General features: G+C 41.8%; 1 protein-coding gene across 1 annotated transcript in view; it reads left to right on the top strand.

The window, feature by feature from the left end:
• Positions 1 to 14777, top strand: part of SDK2 (sidekick cell adhesion molecule 2) — a 145467-nt gene that overhangs the window by 86377 nt on the left and 44313 nt on the right. The window lies entirely within an intron of this gene.

Here is a 14777-nt window from a genome sequence, read left to right as displayed (position 1 = left end):
CCACCACGCCCAGCTGATTTTTTGTATTTTTACTAGAGACGGGGTTTCACCATGTTAGCCAGGATGGTCTCCATCTCCTGACCTCGTGATCCGCCTGCCTCGGCCTCCCAAAGTGCTGGGTTTACAGGCGTGAGTCACCGTGCCCAGCCCTGGTTTTTTAAGTTGATTTTTCATCTCTGTTTTGTTTTGTGAACGGATGACCACACACACTAGGTGAGTGACAAAATAAGGAGATGGAACCAAGTGACAAAGATGTCAAGCCTCTCCTCTTTGGTCACGTTAGCTAATCTCATCATTTGGGACATGTGTCACAGATACTACAACTGTGAACAATTGCTAACTTCTTGGTGAAACACACCATGTGTTCAGTGCTTCAAAAGTATCATTGGGAGCATGTCTGCCTAATCTTCAACCCAACGCTCATTCTAGTATTGCACATGAAAGGATTCTGTGAACTCTCATAAACTATCCCCACATAAACTGTTTTTACTATTATTTTCAAAAGTCATATCCCTCACCCCCTTAAGGAGACCTTACAGTTCTCAGTACTTTAGAAGACGCCCTTAATCACCTCTATCTCAGGAGGCGTGAGGACAGGAGAGTTCCCTTCCAATGGGATATTTTCCCTTGCTCACTCTTTCTCAGAGACACTCTCTCAAAGGTTTGGCAGGGTCTGGTGGTCAGGGAAGAGTGCATCTTTACAGAAACATACCTTTTAAAAACAGTGTTCAGCCTTGTCCTACTCAAGACGTGCTGGATATATGTTTGTTGAATGACTAAGTCAATGAGTGAATGAATGAAAAAGCCATACCTCTTTTACAATAAATTTGCATAGACGAATGAAAAATTAAAAGACTGTCAGAGACAGGTATAGCACAAATTGCCCCCACCTCAACTAGCCATCCCTTCACCTCCAACCCCTCCCACCACAGATGATTAGGGTTTTTTAGGAAAAAAAGAGAACCTGTGCAGCAATGACACACCCCAAAGACAGCACACTAAGATTCCTTTGCTTTATATTGTTTATAATGTTTAACCTCTCTGGTGGCCACCAGTTCTTAAAAGCTCCTAAGCATTTTCACAGAAAATGTAAGAGGAAAACAAGCAATATGTAACAACGTCAATGGTGCCTGCAGACACAGAAAGACTCAGAAAAATATGGAGGCTCTAGGACGCCTGATAACAAGTCTCATTTCCTAAAATGAGATCTGGGGACTGGAGAAAGTGTTATCAATCAAGGCAGAGAATAGGATAGACATCAGAAATGCCCAATTTCAACACATTTTCTCAGTCTCCTTTCCTAGGCAAACCTGATGAATGTGCAGACATAAATAGATAGTCCTACCATAAATTGATCTCTTTTTATCCTAAGTAATCAAGGTCCAGCCATTTCCCCCAAGCTGGGCTTCTCTTGTTCTCTCTGGAGATTCAGCATAAACATGTCCTCGAAGTTTTGCTCAGGTAGATGAAGGTGGCAGAAAGCATGCAGCTACTGGGGTTGGTGGCTGTCCCCTGATTATGTGCAAAGGTGGAGGCCCATAGTTTATCCCCAGAAAGCTTCCATGCTTTCTCCTGGCATTTTCTCTCAAGCTTTTACAAGCCTTGTTCAGGGAGTGAAAACTCATTTTAAAGGTAGTTTAGACCCACCCTTCCCTTAGGGGACATTTCTATGCAGGGGGAAAGCAAGCAAAACAAAACAAAAGTTACACTTCAAAGCCTTACAACATAAGTCCTCCCAGTTACTCAGCCCTCCCCTGTGCTAATTGCAGGAGATAGAGCCTGACTTGTATTATTATTTGCATACTTGGTCAGAAGAAGAGCCACAGAAGGAGGTCTAGAAGCTCAGCTGGTGTTTGACTGACATCTTTTAGGATTTGGACCCCACCGCCCACCCCCCCAACCAACACCACCACCAGTCCAGGACCTGATGTAATATTGCCACAGACTGATTCCCGTTGCCTTTGATATGCAACCTGTGCTTACAGTGAGCTCTCATGGCTAAAGAAAACAGTCAGCTCCTGCAGCATCTGATTTGCCTCCTGCCCTCGCTGCTGTTAATCTGCAACACGCCTCAGCCTCTAGATCGCTGCCGCTGCCGTTCAGAGTCGGATGTCATGGGGGCGACTGGCAGGGGTTCTTTCTTCTTTCGGTTTGATACATCCTTCCTTCCGCTGCTCCTCGCAATCAACCGCTAGGGGAAGGAGGGAAGCAGGCAGGAGGGAGAGCGGGAGACTTCCGGAAATCCCTTTCCTCCCTTCCCTTCACAGGTTGCCCCGTAGTGACCCTGGAGCCTCCCGCCTGCCCCCAGTGAAGGAATTGGTTACTCTCCCAGAGCCCTCCCGGGCATCACTCCCTTCCTCCTCTTCCTGCCCCCAGCCTCCACCCCTCCAGCCTCCTGCGGCTTCACAGCCAAGTACCCCATCTCAGGAAGATGGAGTTGGAGCTCCGTGATGGTGAGCTTTCAGACTTCCCACTACAACCCCCGCCTCCCCAAAGGCACAGAGGCAAGCAGTGGCTTCCCTGGTATCATCTGTGAATCTAGGAGCATGAGGGAGCTATCGAAGATGGCATGTAGCCTGTTCTTCTTTCTCTTAGTAAGTAATAATATCTAAATGTGCTAGAGGGAAAATACTTTTTAATTTATATTTTAAAACTGGTTTAGATTTTGAATGTATAGTCTGTTTTCCTGGAGTCCAATTGTAACATGAACCCCAAACCTAGGAGTTCTGTTTTTATACATCAGGAAGGGGACCCACCCACTCACCCATCCACCCATCTTTCGACTCACCCACCCACTCGTTTATAACTGCATAGTGGTTTATTTTGCCAGCACTAAACTATGCAGCTTGTTTCCCCTTTGCCAGCCAGAAAGCAAAGGCTGATCATTCTCAATTGACATGTACACCCCTACTCTGAAGCTACGGCTGGATGACACCTCAGACAAATGCACTGATACATAAAAGTTTTTCTGCATGTTTTCGTTTTTGATTCTTTTACTGGAAGCATTTTTATGGCTGGGAGGCAGGTGCACATCCATGGCAGTGAGGGGTCAGATATTAGAATACTTATGGTGCTTATAATTTTCATAGGATCACCCCCCTCACCCTCATTACCAATCAATTTCACTCTGTTTCAGGGTCACAGATCATACCCCTAATCCTGGCCAGTTGTCTCACCAATGTGTGTCACAAGGGGCCTGGGGCAAGAAAGTATAGACGACCCAGCATAACCGTTGCTTCTATTGCAAAGGGCACATCCTACAAAGAGCAGAACACGATTAGAGGCAGGCATAATTGCAGGCACTAAATTAGCATGGGTCTCTCAGCCAGGGGCTAATCTAAGCCAGACCTCACGTCATGGCAGGCCATGAGTACATCGCAATTACAATTCAAAAGAAAAGAGAAAAATCACCCTTGATTCTCAAATGTTTATTTTTAACACGGCAGATACTTAGCAATTATAGCAGAGGCTGAGGCCTCTGGAGTAAGCAAGAAAGGTGATTTGGGTTAATAGTCTTTGAAAGGCTAAAGGATTTTCAATGTATGTATAGGACTGAGCCCTGTGCATGCTCCCCATTCTCTCCCTGACATCAGCCACATCCACCCCACCTCTGCCACTACACATTGGTGCTACCCAAGGTCTCCATTCATGCGCTGTCCCTCTGCGTCTCATGCTTCATCCGGGCCCTCCTCTGACCTGACCTTACCTGGCTGACTTAGTGCCCCAATTCTCTAAAACATGGAGAGATGGAACTGGTAGCTTGAACCCTCCCAGTTCCATCTCTTCCCTTTGTAAGTTTTCCTGGTGCCCATGGGGCCCCATGTTTCTAGACTATGCCCTAACACAGAGCCTTTAAAGCTTACTTCCACATGAAGGCAGAAATCAATCTTAGGCAGCCAAAACACACATGCTTTCTCAGCGGTAGGCTTACGAGTGATTTTTTTTTCCTCTACAATCAACATGTATTAATTTTACATTCAAAAATTGTGTGTGCGTCCATGTTTATCCGGTTTCAAAATCCAGTATACAACCAACTTTGCTTCTCCTGGTTGTTTAAACTCTTTTCACATGCCATAGTCCTGGATTCACCAGTGCAATTAATTTGCCTTTGAATTTGCCACTGGGATTCTTTTTGGTCGGCGGGGGGCGGTAGGGAGGGGTCAGAGTCTTGCTCTGTCACCCAGGCTGGAGTGCAGTGGCATGATCATAGCTCACTGTAGCCTCAAACTCTCGAGCTCAAGCAATTCTCCCACCTCAGCCTCCTGAGTGGCTGAAATTACAGGCATAAGCCACCATGCCTAGCTAAGTTTTTAATTTTTTTTTGTATTGACAGGGTCTTCCTATGTTGCCCAGGCTGCTCTCAAACTTGTGGCCTCAAGTGTTCCTCCTGCCTCAGCCTCCCAAAGCACTGAGATTACCCTGGGTTTTTGTTTTTGTTTGTTTTTTTATTAATCAAAGTAGAAATCACAGACCCATTGTATTTCTACAGGTGAAATCATTATAACGTTGCCAGGGATTATTATCTATGAGTGGATGAGAGGTCTCTTTTTCACAGTTTTCTTTTTGTCTGGGGACCACTGCCCTGATAAAACTTAGGCCTTCCCTGGCTAGGACATAGTAACCCTTCCAGCCATATTATAATGAATTTTGTAAAACTTGGCCAAACATTAGACTGTACTGGAATGTTACCTTTTTAAATTTCAGAATAAATAGGCTATCAGCAGGATCATGGACAAGTTTTGATCATACAGAGACAGTCATTGTAATAGGACTTTTTCTGTGTTAATATAATGATTTAATAAAGCCATTTGGCACAAAAATAAGACTCTCTTAGACCAAGCGTTCTTAACAATGAGAGAATTGAGATCAGCCTATAGGGTGCATTAGCAAAAGTGTCTTTTCTAGCTTTAGTAAAACTCTTCCATCTGTTTAGCAATAATTTTATTATTCTGTATTAAAAACCCTCCTGAAATAGATGTGGTAAAAAACGCTCTGCCCCTGTTATGATACTTTCCAAACAAGCTTAAAATTGCTCAGAAACAAAAGGCAGGAGAAAAAAGAAAGGGCAGTGTCTCCAGATAATGAAGTTCTGCCTTTGTGTTTTATCTGTAAAACAGTACGGTTTGAAAAGTCTGGATCCCATTTCATCTGAACTCAACATAAATGTAGTGCCTGGAATCCTCCCAAATGAATAAATTCTTTTCCGATAATTTTTAAGTGAGGAAAGATCAACAGGATAGGGGCATGAGGTGGGGGGAATTATAGGCTGGTGTGTGTGTGTATGTGTGTGTGTGTGTGTGTGTGTGTGTGTATTTAGCAGGACAATTGGGAGAGTTCTGGACATAATTTTTTTCTTTTCTTTTTTTTTTTTGGTGAACCATGCTGAATTTTGTCTTTCTTGAAAAACCTTAATAGATTTGTGTATTTGTTGACCAAGTGCTCTTTTTCATTCCTATTCAGCTTGCCTGTCCCATCCCAAGTATACTTGCCTCAGATGGCAACATGACAAAGCTCCCTTCCTTCTCTCGGATGGTTTGCGAGCTTCTGGTCTTCTTTTTCTTCTCCCTGGATTGTGCACAAAATGATGTCAATTTATGGTGGGGTAAGGGGATACTCCGTGGACCATTTATCTCTTTAATTTTCCTCCACGTCGTGAGGTCTTGCTGAGCGCAGTCTGCAACTTCTGGAGTGATGAAGAGAACAAAAAGCTGTAGGTCTGTCACACTAACTCTCAGGATTGAGGTTACCAAAGAGGAACTGTGTAATTTCTTTATATAAATGGCTTAACCAGACCTCAGAAAGTCCTGCAATGAACACAGTTCTCTTTCGAGCTTAATGTTCTCACTTTGCTTCTTTGTTTAAAAAATAAAAGGTTGCGGGAGGAAAAAAAGGCCATTGATCCTCCTCCTCCTTTGACCACTGGAAGAAAGGTAGAGAAAAAGAAAAAGAAAATTAACAAAGAAAGGACCCATATCCCTCCTGCTTCCCCCTTCTCTCCCCATCCACAAGCAAAATCTAATAACGATGATTAAATTACATGTCTTTTCCTCCCATTGAAATCCACTGCATACTATTCAAATATTAGAACTCAGGAAATAAGGCAGGACAAGGTCCCTCATGAAACCTTAGAAGGCAGCACAGGGGTTTGAGCTGGAGGTCTGCTTGGCTGGGCAGCTCTAATTAAGAAATCATCCTGCTGAGCAGAACTTAATCTAAATAAAATATAAAAAGGAATCCAGTGAAAACCATTACCTCCCCACCCCACCTCCTCACACACCTCACATCTACAGGCTGTGCTTCCCTAGTCCTAGGAACTCTCCCTCCCATCACCTGGGAGTTTGATGTTGTTCTATGTGCCCCACAGTACAATCAAAAGTGAAGTCTCAGCTCTAGAAGAGGAAGCTATGTCTTGCACTGGCCTCTTGCTGTTTGGCTGGCTTTTCACAGGGCCAGAGGCAGATTTAGTCAGTGTTGTTTTGGTTTGGACGGGTATATGAAATGGAGATTTGACCAAGGAATGATTAAAAAGCTGGTTATTTGCTATAGTTAACAAGGTATTGTGTATTTCAAAATGCCTAGAAGAGAGGACCTGAGATGTTCCACACATAGAAATGATAAAGACTAATGGTTATGGACACTTCAAATACTCAGATGTGACCATTACACAGTCTATGCATGTAACGAAATATAGTATGTACCCCATAAATAAGTACAAATATTTGGATCAATTTTTAAAAAGCAAAGAGAAAAAAAAAAGAGTCGACCATCTGGTCAGCCCTTCTATTCTTGATACAATGAACTGCCAACCCACAGCCTCTCTGCAGGCTAGCTGGGTTCTTCTTGCCTGTCCGCCAACTGCATTTGATGGAGTAGCCACCTGAGAACAAAGTCCACATCTGTTTAACTTGATGTTGTTCACTATCCTTGTACTAATTAGTCCTTTATACTGTATTGAATCAGCCTCAGACCTCTGCCCCACCCCCATCCTGGGTGCTCCGTCTGATGTTGGGTGACATTTATTTAGCCTCATTTCCCACTCTCCTCCATAGAAATCTGTTCTGTGTTCTCGCTGATCTCACTGTTGACCCTATGAGTGTGCTGTTCTCTACATTACACCTTTGTGACTTTGCATGGGCTGCCATGTCTGCCCACGGTAGTGGTTCTTAAGCTGTTGAAAACCTGTTGAAAGAGATAAATTCTATCCCTAAGGTGGGAAAAGCACACATATGTACATAAACACAGGGTTTTGCCAGCAATTTCAGGGAGTGCCTCACTCTCTAAGGAATATGTGATTACCAACTTGACCCATTTATGCCTGAGGTTGCAATTTTTGCAATCAAATCTTGGTGATGATCTTGAGCAGGAGGATATAAATAATTCCCACATGCTTAGCATTCCAATAATGGAACACTAGGCATAAATGGGTCAAACTCTTGAGATCAATTTTTCTCTCTTCTCCTCCCATTTTGGGAAAACTCGTACTTATCCTCAAGGAGACCTCCACAAAGTTTGCAGACTCCTGCTCTGTGCTCCTTGATGTCTTTTGGCTGTAAGGCCGGTACACCACTTACCATAATCATTTGTTTGCGTGTCCATCTTCCTCTAGACCAAAGGGGGCAAATGTTCTCTTAAAAGTGCCAGAGAGTAAAAATTTTTAGGCTTTGTAGGTCATATGGTCTCTGTGGCAACTACTCGAGTCTGCTGTTTTTGCAAAAGCAACCATAGACGATGTCTTAGTCTGTTTGGGCTGCTATTAAACAATACTGTGGGCTGAGTGGCTTATATACAACAGATATTTATTTCTCACAGTTCTGGAAGCTGAGAAGTCTAAGGTCAAGGCTCCAGTGGATTCCGTATCTGGCGAGAGTCTACTTCCTGGTTTGTAGGTGGTGTCTTCTCTCTGTGTCCTCACATGGCAGAAGGGAAAAGGGAGCCCTCTGGGATCTATTTTTATAAAGGTACTAATCCCCTGCATGAGGGCTCCACCCTCAAGACCTAATGTATTAGTCTATTTTCATGCTGCTGATAAAGACATACCCAAGACTGGGCAATTTACAAAAGAAAGAGGTTTAATGGACTTACAGTTTCATGTAGCTGGGGAAGCCTCACAATCATGGCAGAAGGCAAGGAGAAGCAAGTTACATCTTACAGAGATAGCAGCAGGTAAAAAGGGAGAGCTTGTGTGGGAAACTCCCATTTTTAAAACCATCATATCTCATGAGACTTACTATCTTGAGAACAGCACAGGAAAGACCTGCCCTCATGATTCAATTACCTCCCACCAGATCCCACCCACAACACATGGGAATTCAAGATGAGATTTGGGTGGAGACACAGCAAAACAATATCACCTAATCACCTCCCAAAGGCCCTACCTCCAAATACCATCACACTGGGGATTAGATTTGAACATAAGAATTCTAGGAGGACACAGACATTCAGTCTGTAGGGGACAATATGGAAACAAATGGGCATGGCTCTGTTCCAGTAACACTTTATATGCACTGCAATTTAAATTTCATATTGTTTTCATGTCATAAAATATTTTTTGTTTTTCAAACATTAAAAAACATAAAAACTATCTTTTTTTATCTCATTAGCCATTCAAAAACAGATGAGATGGGGACAGATTTAACCCAAAGGACATAGTTCAACTCCTGGTCTTGACAGAGGAGAAGCCCTCAAAGGTAAATCTTACTCATTTTTGAGCTTTATTATCTAATCCCTCAAAGGTAATTCATCCTTGAGTTTAATTATCTGGTATTAACTGATACAAAAAATGCATATAAATGTACAATTGACCCTTGAACAACATAGGTTTGACCTGTGCAGATCCACTTATACTTGGATTTTCTTCTGCTTCTGCCCCTCCTAAGACAGCAAGACCAACCCCTCCTCTTCCTCCTCAGCCTACTCAATGTGAAGACAATAAGGATGAAGACCATTATGATGTTCTGCTTCCACTTAATGAATAATAAATATATTTTCTCTTCCTTATGATTTTCTTAATAACATTTCTTTCTCAAGTCTATTTTAAGAATACTGTGTATAATACATATAACGTACAAAACTTGCATAATCAACTGTTTCTGTTACCAATAAGACCTCCAGTCAACAGTAGCCTATTAGTAGTTAAGTTTTTGGGGGGTCAAAAGTTACATGCCAACTTTTGACTGCATGGGGTGTTGGGGCCCCTAGTCCCTGCATTGTTTAAGGGTCAACTGTAATAACAACTATAAACAACTGAATGACCTTTTTATTACAAAAAATTCCTTGAGACAAAGCCTGAATAGAACAACCATAAATGTGGCTTTGGGGACACTGTTGCGGCTTCATGTTTCATCATGACTAGAAACATAATACCTTAAGTAGTTAGCCACCAATGCTCCAATCGCAAATTCTGGAGGTCTGGGATTATTCCACAAATCACTGGGTAGATGCAAACCTTCTAGAGCAGTCTAGTATCAGTAGAGTAAAATATATCTCCTTTTAAAAATAAGATTTCTTTACCACTGCCTGCTTTCACACAATCATAGTAAAATATATCTCCTTTTAAAAATAAGATTTCTTTACCACTGCCTGCTTTCACACAATCATAGCTTCTTTTTATTTACTTATTTATTTTTTAGATGGAGTCTCACTCTGTTGCCAGGCTAGAGTGAAATGGCACGATCTTGGCTCACTGCAACCTCCGCCTCCTGGGTTCAAGAGATTCTCCTGCCGCAGCCTCCTGAGTTGCTGGGACTACTGGCACACACCACCACGCCCAGCTAATTTTTGTATTTTTAGTAGAGACAGGGTTTCACCATGTTGGCCAGGATGGTCTCGATCTCTTGACCCTGTGATCTGCCCGCCTCAGCCTCCCAAAGTGCTGGGATTACAGGCATGAGCCATTGCGCCTGGCCAATGACAGCTTCTTTGAACCCCTCTTTAACAATCTCTTAAACCTTATAGGTAGGCAGTTCTGAGACAGCTCGTAATGATCTCCCCTCCTGGTATTCAAGCCCTGATGTAATCCTCTCTTCTTGAATGTGAGCTGGACTTAGTGGTTTTCTTCTAATCAATTGAATACACACAGTGATGAGCTGTCACTTCCAAAATTAGTTCACACAAAGCTGTAACTTTTGTTTTGTTCACAGCCTCTCTCAATTGCCTTCTCAGCTTGTATGCTTTGAAGAAGCAAGCTGCAGTATTGGAGAGGCCCATGTGGCAAGGAAATGAGGGTGGCCTCCAGTCAATGGCTGGTGAGAAACTGAGACCTTCCTTCCAACAATCGTCAAGTAACTGAATACTCCCAACAACCATATGGGTTAGCTTAGAAGTGAACCTTTCTCTAGTTGAGGTTTCAGATAAGACCACAGATACTATACTAACACCTTGATTGCAGGCTTATGAGAAACCTTGAAATAAGAAGACTAAGTAAAACCATATCTGGATTCCTGACTTACAGAAACTGTGAGATGATAAATGTGTGTTATCTTAAGCCACAATTTTTTGGGGTGATTTGTTCTACAGCAATTGATAATGAATACTTCAACCTATAGTGACAACTGGATGTCTATTTACTCATTTTCCCCACCAAAATGTTAAGTTCCTACAGGGCAGAGGTTACAACGTATTCATCTTTCTACCTCTCACAGCCCATAATATACAAACTGACCCATAATACATGATTAATCAATGTTTGTTAAATTACCATGTATTTTGAGTTTCATTAAAATCAGTTAGTTGAAGTGGTAATAACATTTAAATGTGCAGGAGCAGTAGGACAAGGCAGATAGCTGGTTAGGACAGAAAGTTTTTGAAAATTGTGAGGGGAAAAATTATTTATATTTCTACCCTGTTGTACCCAGCTTAGGTTTCAAAAACTTTCAGGGGGTTTTTATTCATTTACAGAAGACTTCAAAGTTGGTACCTCCCCACCACTCTAAAGAGGTCTCTGCCCTTATTGACCCAACCATACTGACTTGCCTGGTGCACAGTAGGAGCTATTATAAGGAGAGGGGAGAAGAAGGAAATAGAAACAACTGTGAAAAAGGTTGAAAAAAATAGGGAAAAGGATAGAAAAAGAGCAGAGGAAAGAGAAGAAGTAGTCAACATCCAACCCAGATGCAGAGAAATGATTCAAAAGAAAAAGTCTGATTTTCCTGTTAGAAATATTTTGAAAAGGAGCTAGACATTTATCAAAAAGGAAAAAAAAAAAAAAGAATAACAGAGGTTGTCTTCCGAAGGACCCAACACTCTTGGAATTCAATGACCTAATTCTGTATATGGTTGCAGTGTGGAGATTGCCTCTTGTCTGATTCTCATGGCATTGAAACCTCTGATTTCTCAATAGCACATGCCACACCACTATCAGAGGTCAGGAATAAAGAACAGAGGGTGTGGGGGGCAGTCTAGATATTATGCTCAGCAAACATATTTTTATATCAGTGTAAATTCTGTCTTGCTGGTTGCTTATCTTAGCAGTTAAATCAACTTTTCACTACTTTTGTAGACATTATATAATATCTTCTCCCTGCAGCTCCAGCCACCAGCTGTTAGTCAGCAGAATGGGAGAGGGACTGGGTCAGCTTGAGCTGAATAACTTCCATGCTGACATTTGAGGGAACCAATTCCTAGCCACTGAACAAACCTAAATGTTCTGCTATGGCCATAGAACCAAATAGATCTTAACAAAGAAACCTGAGAGCATTCACAGGTCCAAACAATTGGAGCTAGTTCCTTCAAGCTTAAATATTCTTATCTGTAAAGTGGGGACAATAACTGTGTGTCTTATAGGGTTATTTTGAAGGCTAAATATGTGTAAAAGCCTCAGTCTCCTGAAAGGTTGCTCGACTGTAACACTCTTTTCATTTTGTGAGGGATCATTCTTTGTTGGAGGTTAGGGACACTGCCTTGTGCATTACAGGATGTCTAGCAACATCCTTAGCTTCTATCCATCAGATGTTAGCACCCCACCCATGGACCACCATCTTCTCCATCATCACCATCAAAAATGTCTCCAGACATTTCCAAGTGTCCCCTGGGAGGGTAAAATCGCCCCTGGTTGAGAACCACTGTTCTAGTGCTTGGCATTGTTCCATAAACATCAGATGATATTTTTATCATTATAATTATTACTAAAGGCAACATCGCCCTGCTATGGAGATAGCTCCTTGGTCTCACGGAATCCCTACAATAGTTGCTGCATTTCTGCATCTTTCCAAGAGCAAGAGTTGAAAAGAGATAAGGTCAATTCATCTGACAACAATCCAGTGGGAAACCTACTGTCTCCACAGAAATTCTTTTCATGGAAAGAAAGGGGGCTACCATTTTGATCTGCTGCAGGAACGAGGTCTATTCCTTAGCCTCACAGTTTGCAAAACGCTACAGACTTTTCCATGGGCATAAATTCTCCAGCTTTAGGGATTGCTGGTATAGTTGACTCTTGAAGCTGCTCTTGGATTTCCAAGGGTAGCACCATTTTTACCTGAGAAAAGAAGGAAAAAGATATTCAAGAAGGAGAACTTTTCAACAGAAGTTACTCCATTTGCTGTTTTTGTGGTTTTGTGCTTGTTTAGGTTTGCAAGTGTGTTTTCTGCCCAAATTGTTCTTGCATATTCTAACAGTGTTTGCTTTACGTGTTTTGATACCACGCTGTTTTGAAGGTACAAATGTTTTTCATGGCATGTCTTGTGTTAAGTGTACAAACTGAGAGGTGAATGTCAGTGACTGAATAGAGTACAGTATTCCTCAAAGTTTCTAACTAAATAAACGCTAAGAGAAAAGTGAAGCGAGATTTCTGGAGGTCTGGAAGTGGCCAGCTGACAATATGGCATCTCGGCATCTCCTATTTTTATCCTTACGCTAAATGCAAATTTTAATTTCTGTGCTAAAATAATGTTTCATTAGTTTCAAGGTAAAAATGTGTAAATAGACTTTCCATATTGGCTTGTTTATTCTGTGGTTTTTCCTATCCCTTTTTAAAAGTATGTGCAGTGAATTTGCAAAGATCATAGTCTTGGAATTTAACCACCTGAATTTCAGTCCTTGGCTATACTACTGATAGAATGGATTAACTTGGGCATATCACTTAATCCTGGGGACCCTCAGTTTCCATATCCGAAATGAAGAAATAAGAAGTGACCTACTATATCACACCATTATAAGAAGTAAAGGCAATATATGTGAACAATAGAGCAGAGGGCCAGGCACAGAAAGTTCTCTATAGTCATTAGCTGGCATAATTACTATAAAAAGGAGCACTTTTGATGTAAAACATAGGTAGAAGGTCATAAGTTTGTTAATCTGCCTCTACCTCCCAACCCTCTACCTACCCTCCATACCTGGCCACCTGCCTCATACAGATATTGCCTAACCTTTAAAGAGAAACACTTTTGATATAAAACATAGGTAGAGGGTCACACAGTACATGAATGAGAAATGAAACAGAGGTCTGTTAATCTATTGCCACCTCCCAACCCTCTACCTACCCCCTATTCCTGGCCACCTGCCTCTGTACAGATCTTGCCTAACCTTTCCCAACAGGAAGAAGCTGGGATTTTGTGAAATACTTCCAAGGATGAAACTAACACAGCTCATTAACCCTCCCAAGTATCTGTGCTATAAGGATTTCCTGTCACTTTCCTATGACTCTGAATTACATCTACCCTGAGCCCCACATCAACATCTGGGACATTGCCTTGTCATGCTGACAGTTGCCCACATTTCCTGGCTTTGTTCACATTGCTTCTCAGACCCCTCTTCTGAAGATTCTGATTTTCGTGGTGTAGGGAGAGGGGTAGATGTAATTCAGAGTCATAGGAAAGTGACAGGAAATCCTTATAGCACAGATACTTGGGAGGGTTAATGAGCTGTGTTAGTTTCATCCTTGGAAGTATTTCACAAAATCCCAGCTTCTTCCTGTTGGGAAAGGTTAGGCAAGATCTGTACAGAGGCAGGTGGCCAGGAATAGGGGGTAGGTAGAGGGTTGGGAGGTGGCAATAGATTAACAGACCTCTGTTTCATTTCTCATTCATGTACTGTGTGACCCTCTACCTATGTTTTATATCAAAAGTGTTTCTCTTTAAAGGTTAGGCAATATCTGTATGAGGCAGGTGGCCAGGTATGGAGGGTAGGTAGAGGGTTGGGAGGTAGAGGCAGATTAACAAACTTATGACCTTCTACCTATGTTTTACATCAAAAGTGCTCCTTTTTATAGTAATTATGCCAGCTAATGACTATAGAGAACTTTCTGTGCCTGGCCCTCTGCTCTATTGTTCACATATATTGCCTTTACTTCTTATAATGGTGTGATATAGTAGGTCACTTCTTATTTCTTCATTTCGGATATGGAAACTGAGGGTCCCCAGGATTAAGTGATATGCCCAAGTTAATCCATTCTATCAGTAGTATAGCCAAGGACTGAAATTCAGGTGGTTAAATTCCAAGACTATGATCTTTGCAAATTCACTGCACATACTTTTAAAAAGGGATAGGAAAAACCACAGAATAAACAAGCCAATATGGAAAGTCTATTTACACATTTTTACCTTGAAACTAATGAAACATTATTTTAGCACAGAAATTAAAATTTGCATTTAGCGTAAGGATAAAAATAGGAGATGCCGAGATGCCATATTGTCAGCTGGCCACTTCCAGACCTCCAGAAATCTCGCTTCACTTTTCTCTTAGCGTTTATTTAGTTAGAAACTTTGAGGAATACTGTACTCTATTCAGTCACTGACATTCACCTCTCAGTTTGTACACTTAACACAAGACATGCCATGAAAAAC

Source organism: Hylobates moloch, unplaced genomic scaffold (assembly GCF_009828535.3).
Source record: "Hylobates moloch isolate HMO894 unplaced genomic scaffold, HMol_V3 SCAFFOLD_15, whole genome shotgun sequence".
Taxonomy (NCBI): Eukaryota; Metazoa; Chordata; class Mammalia; order Primates; family Hylobatidae; genus Hylobates; species Hylobates moloch.
This window is presented reverse-complemented; position numbering and strand designations above follow the sequence as displayed.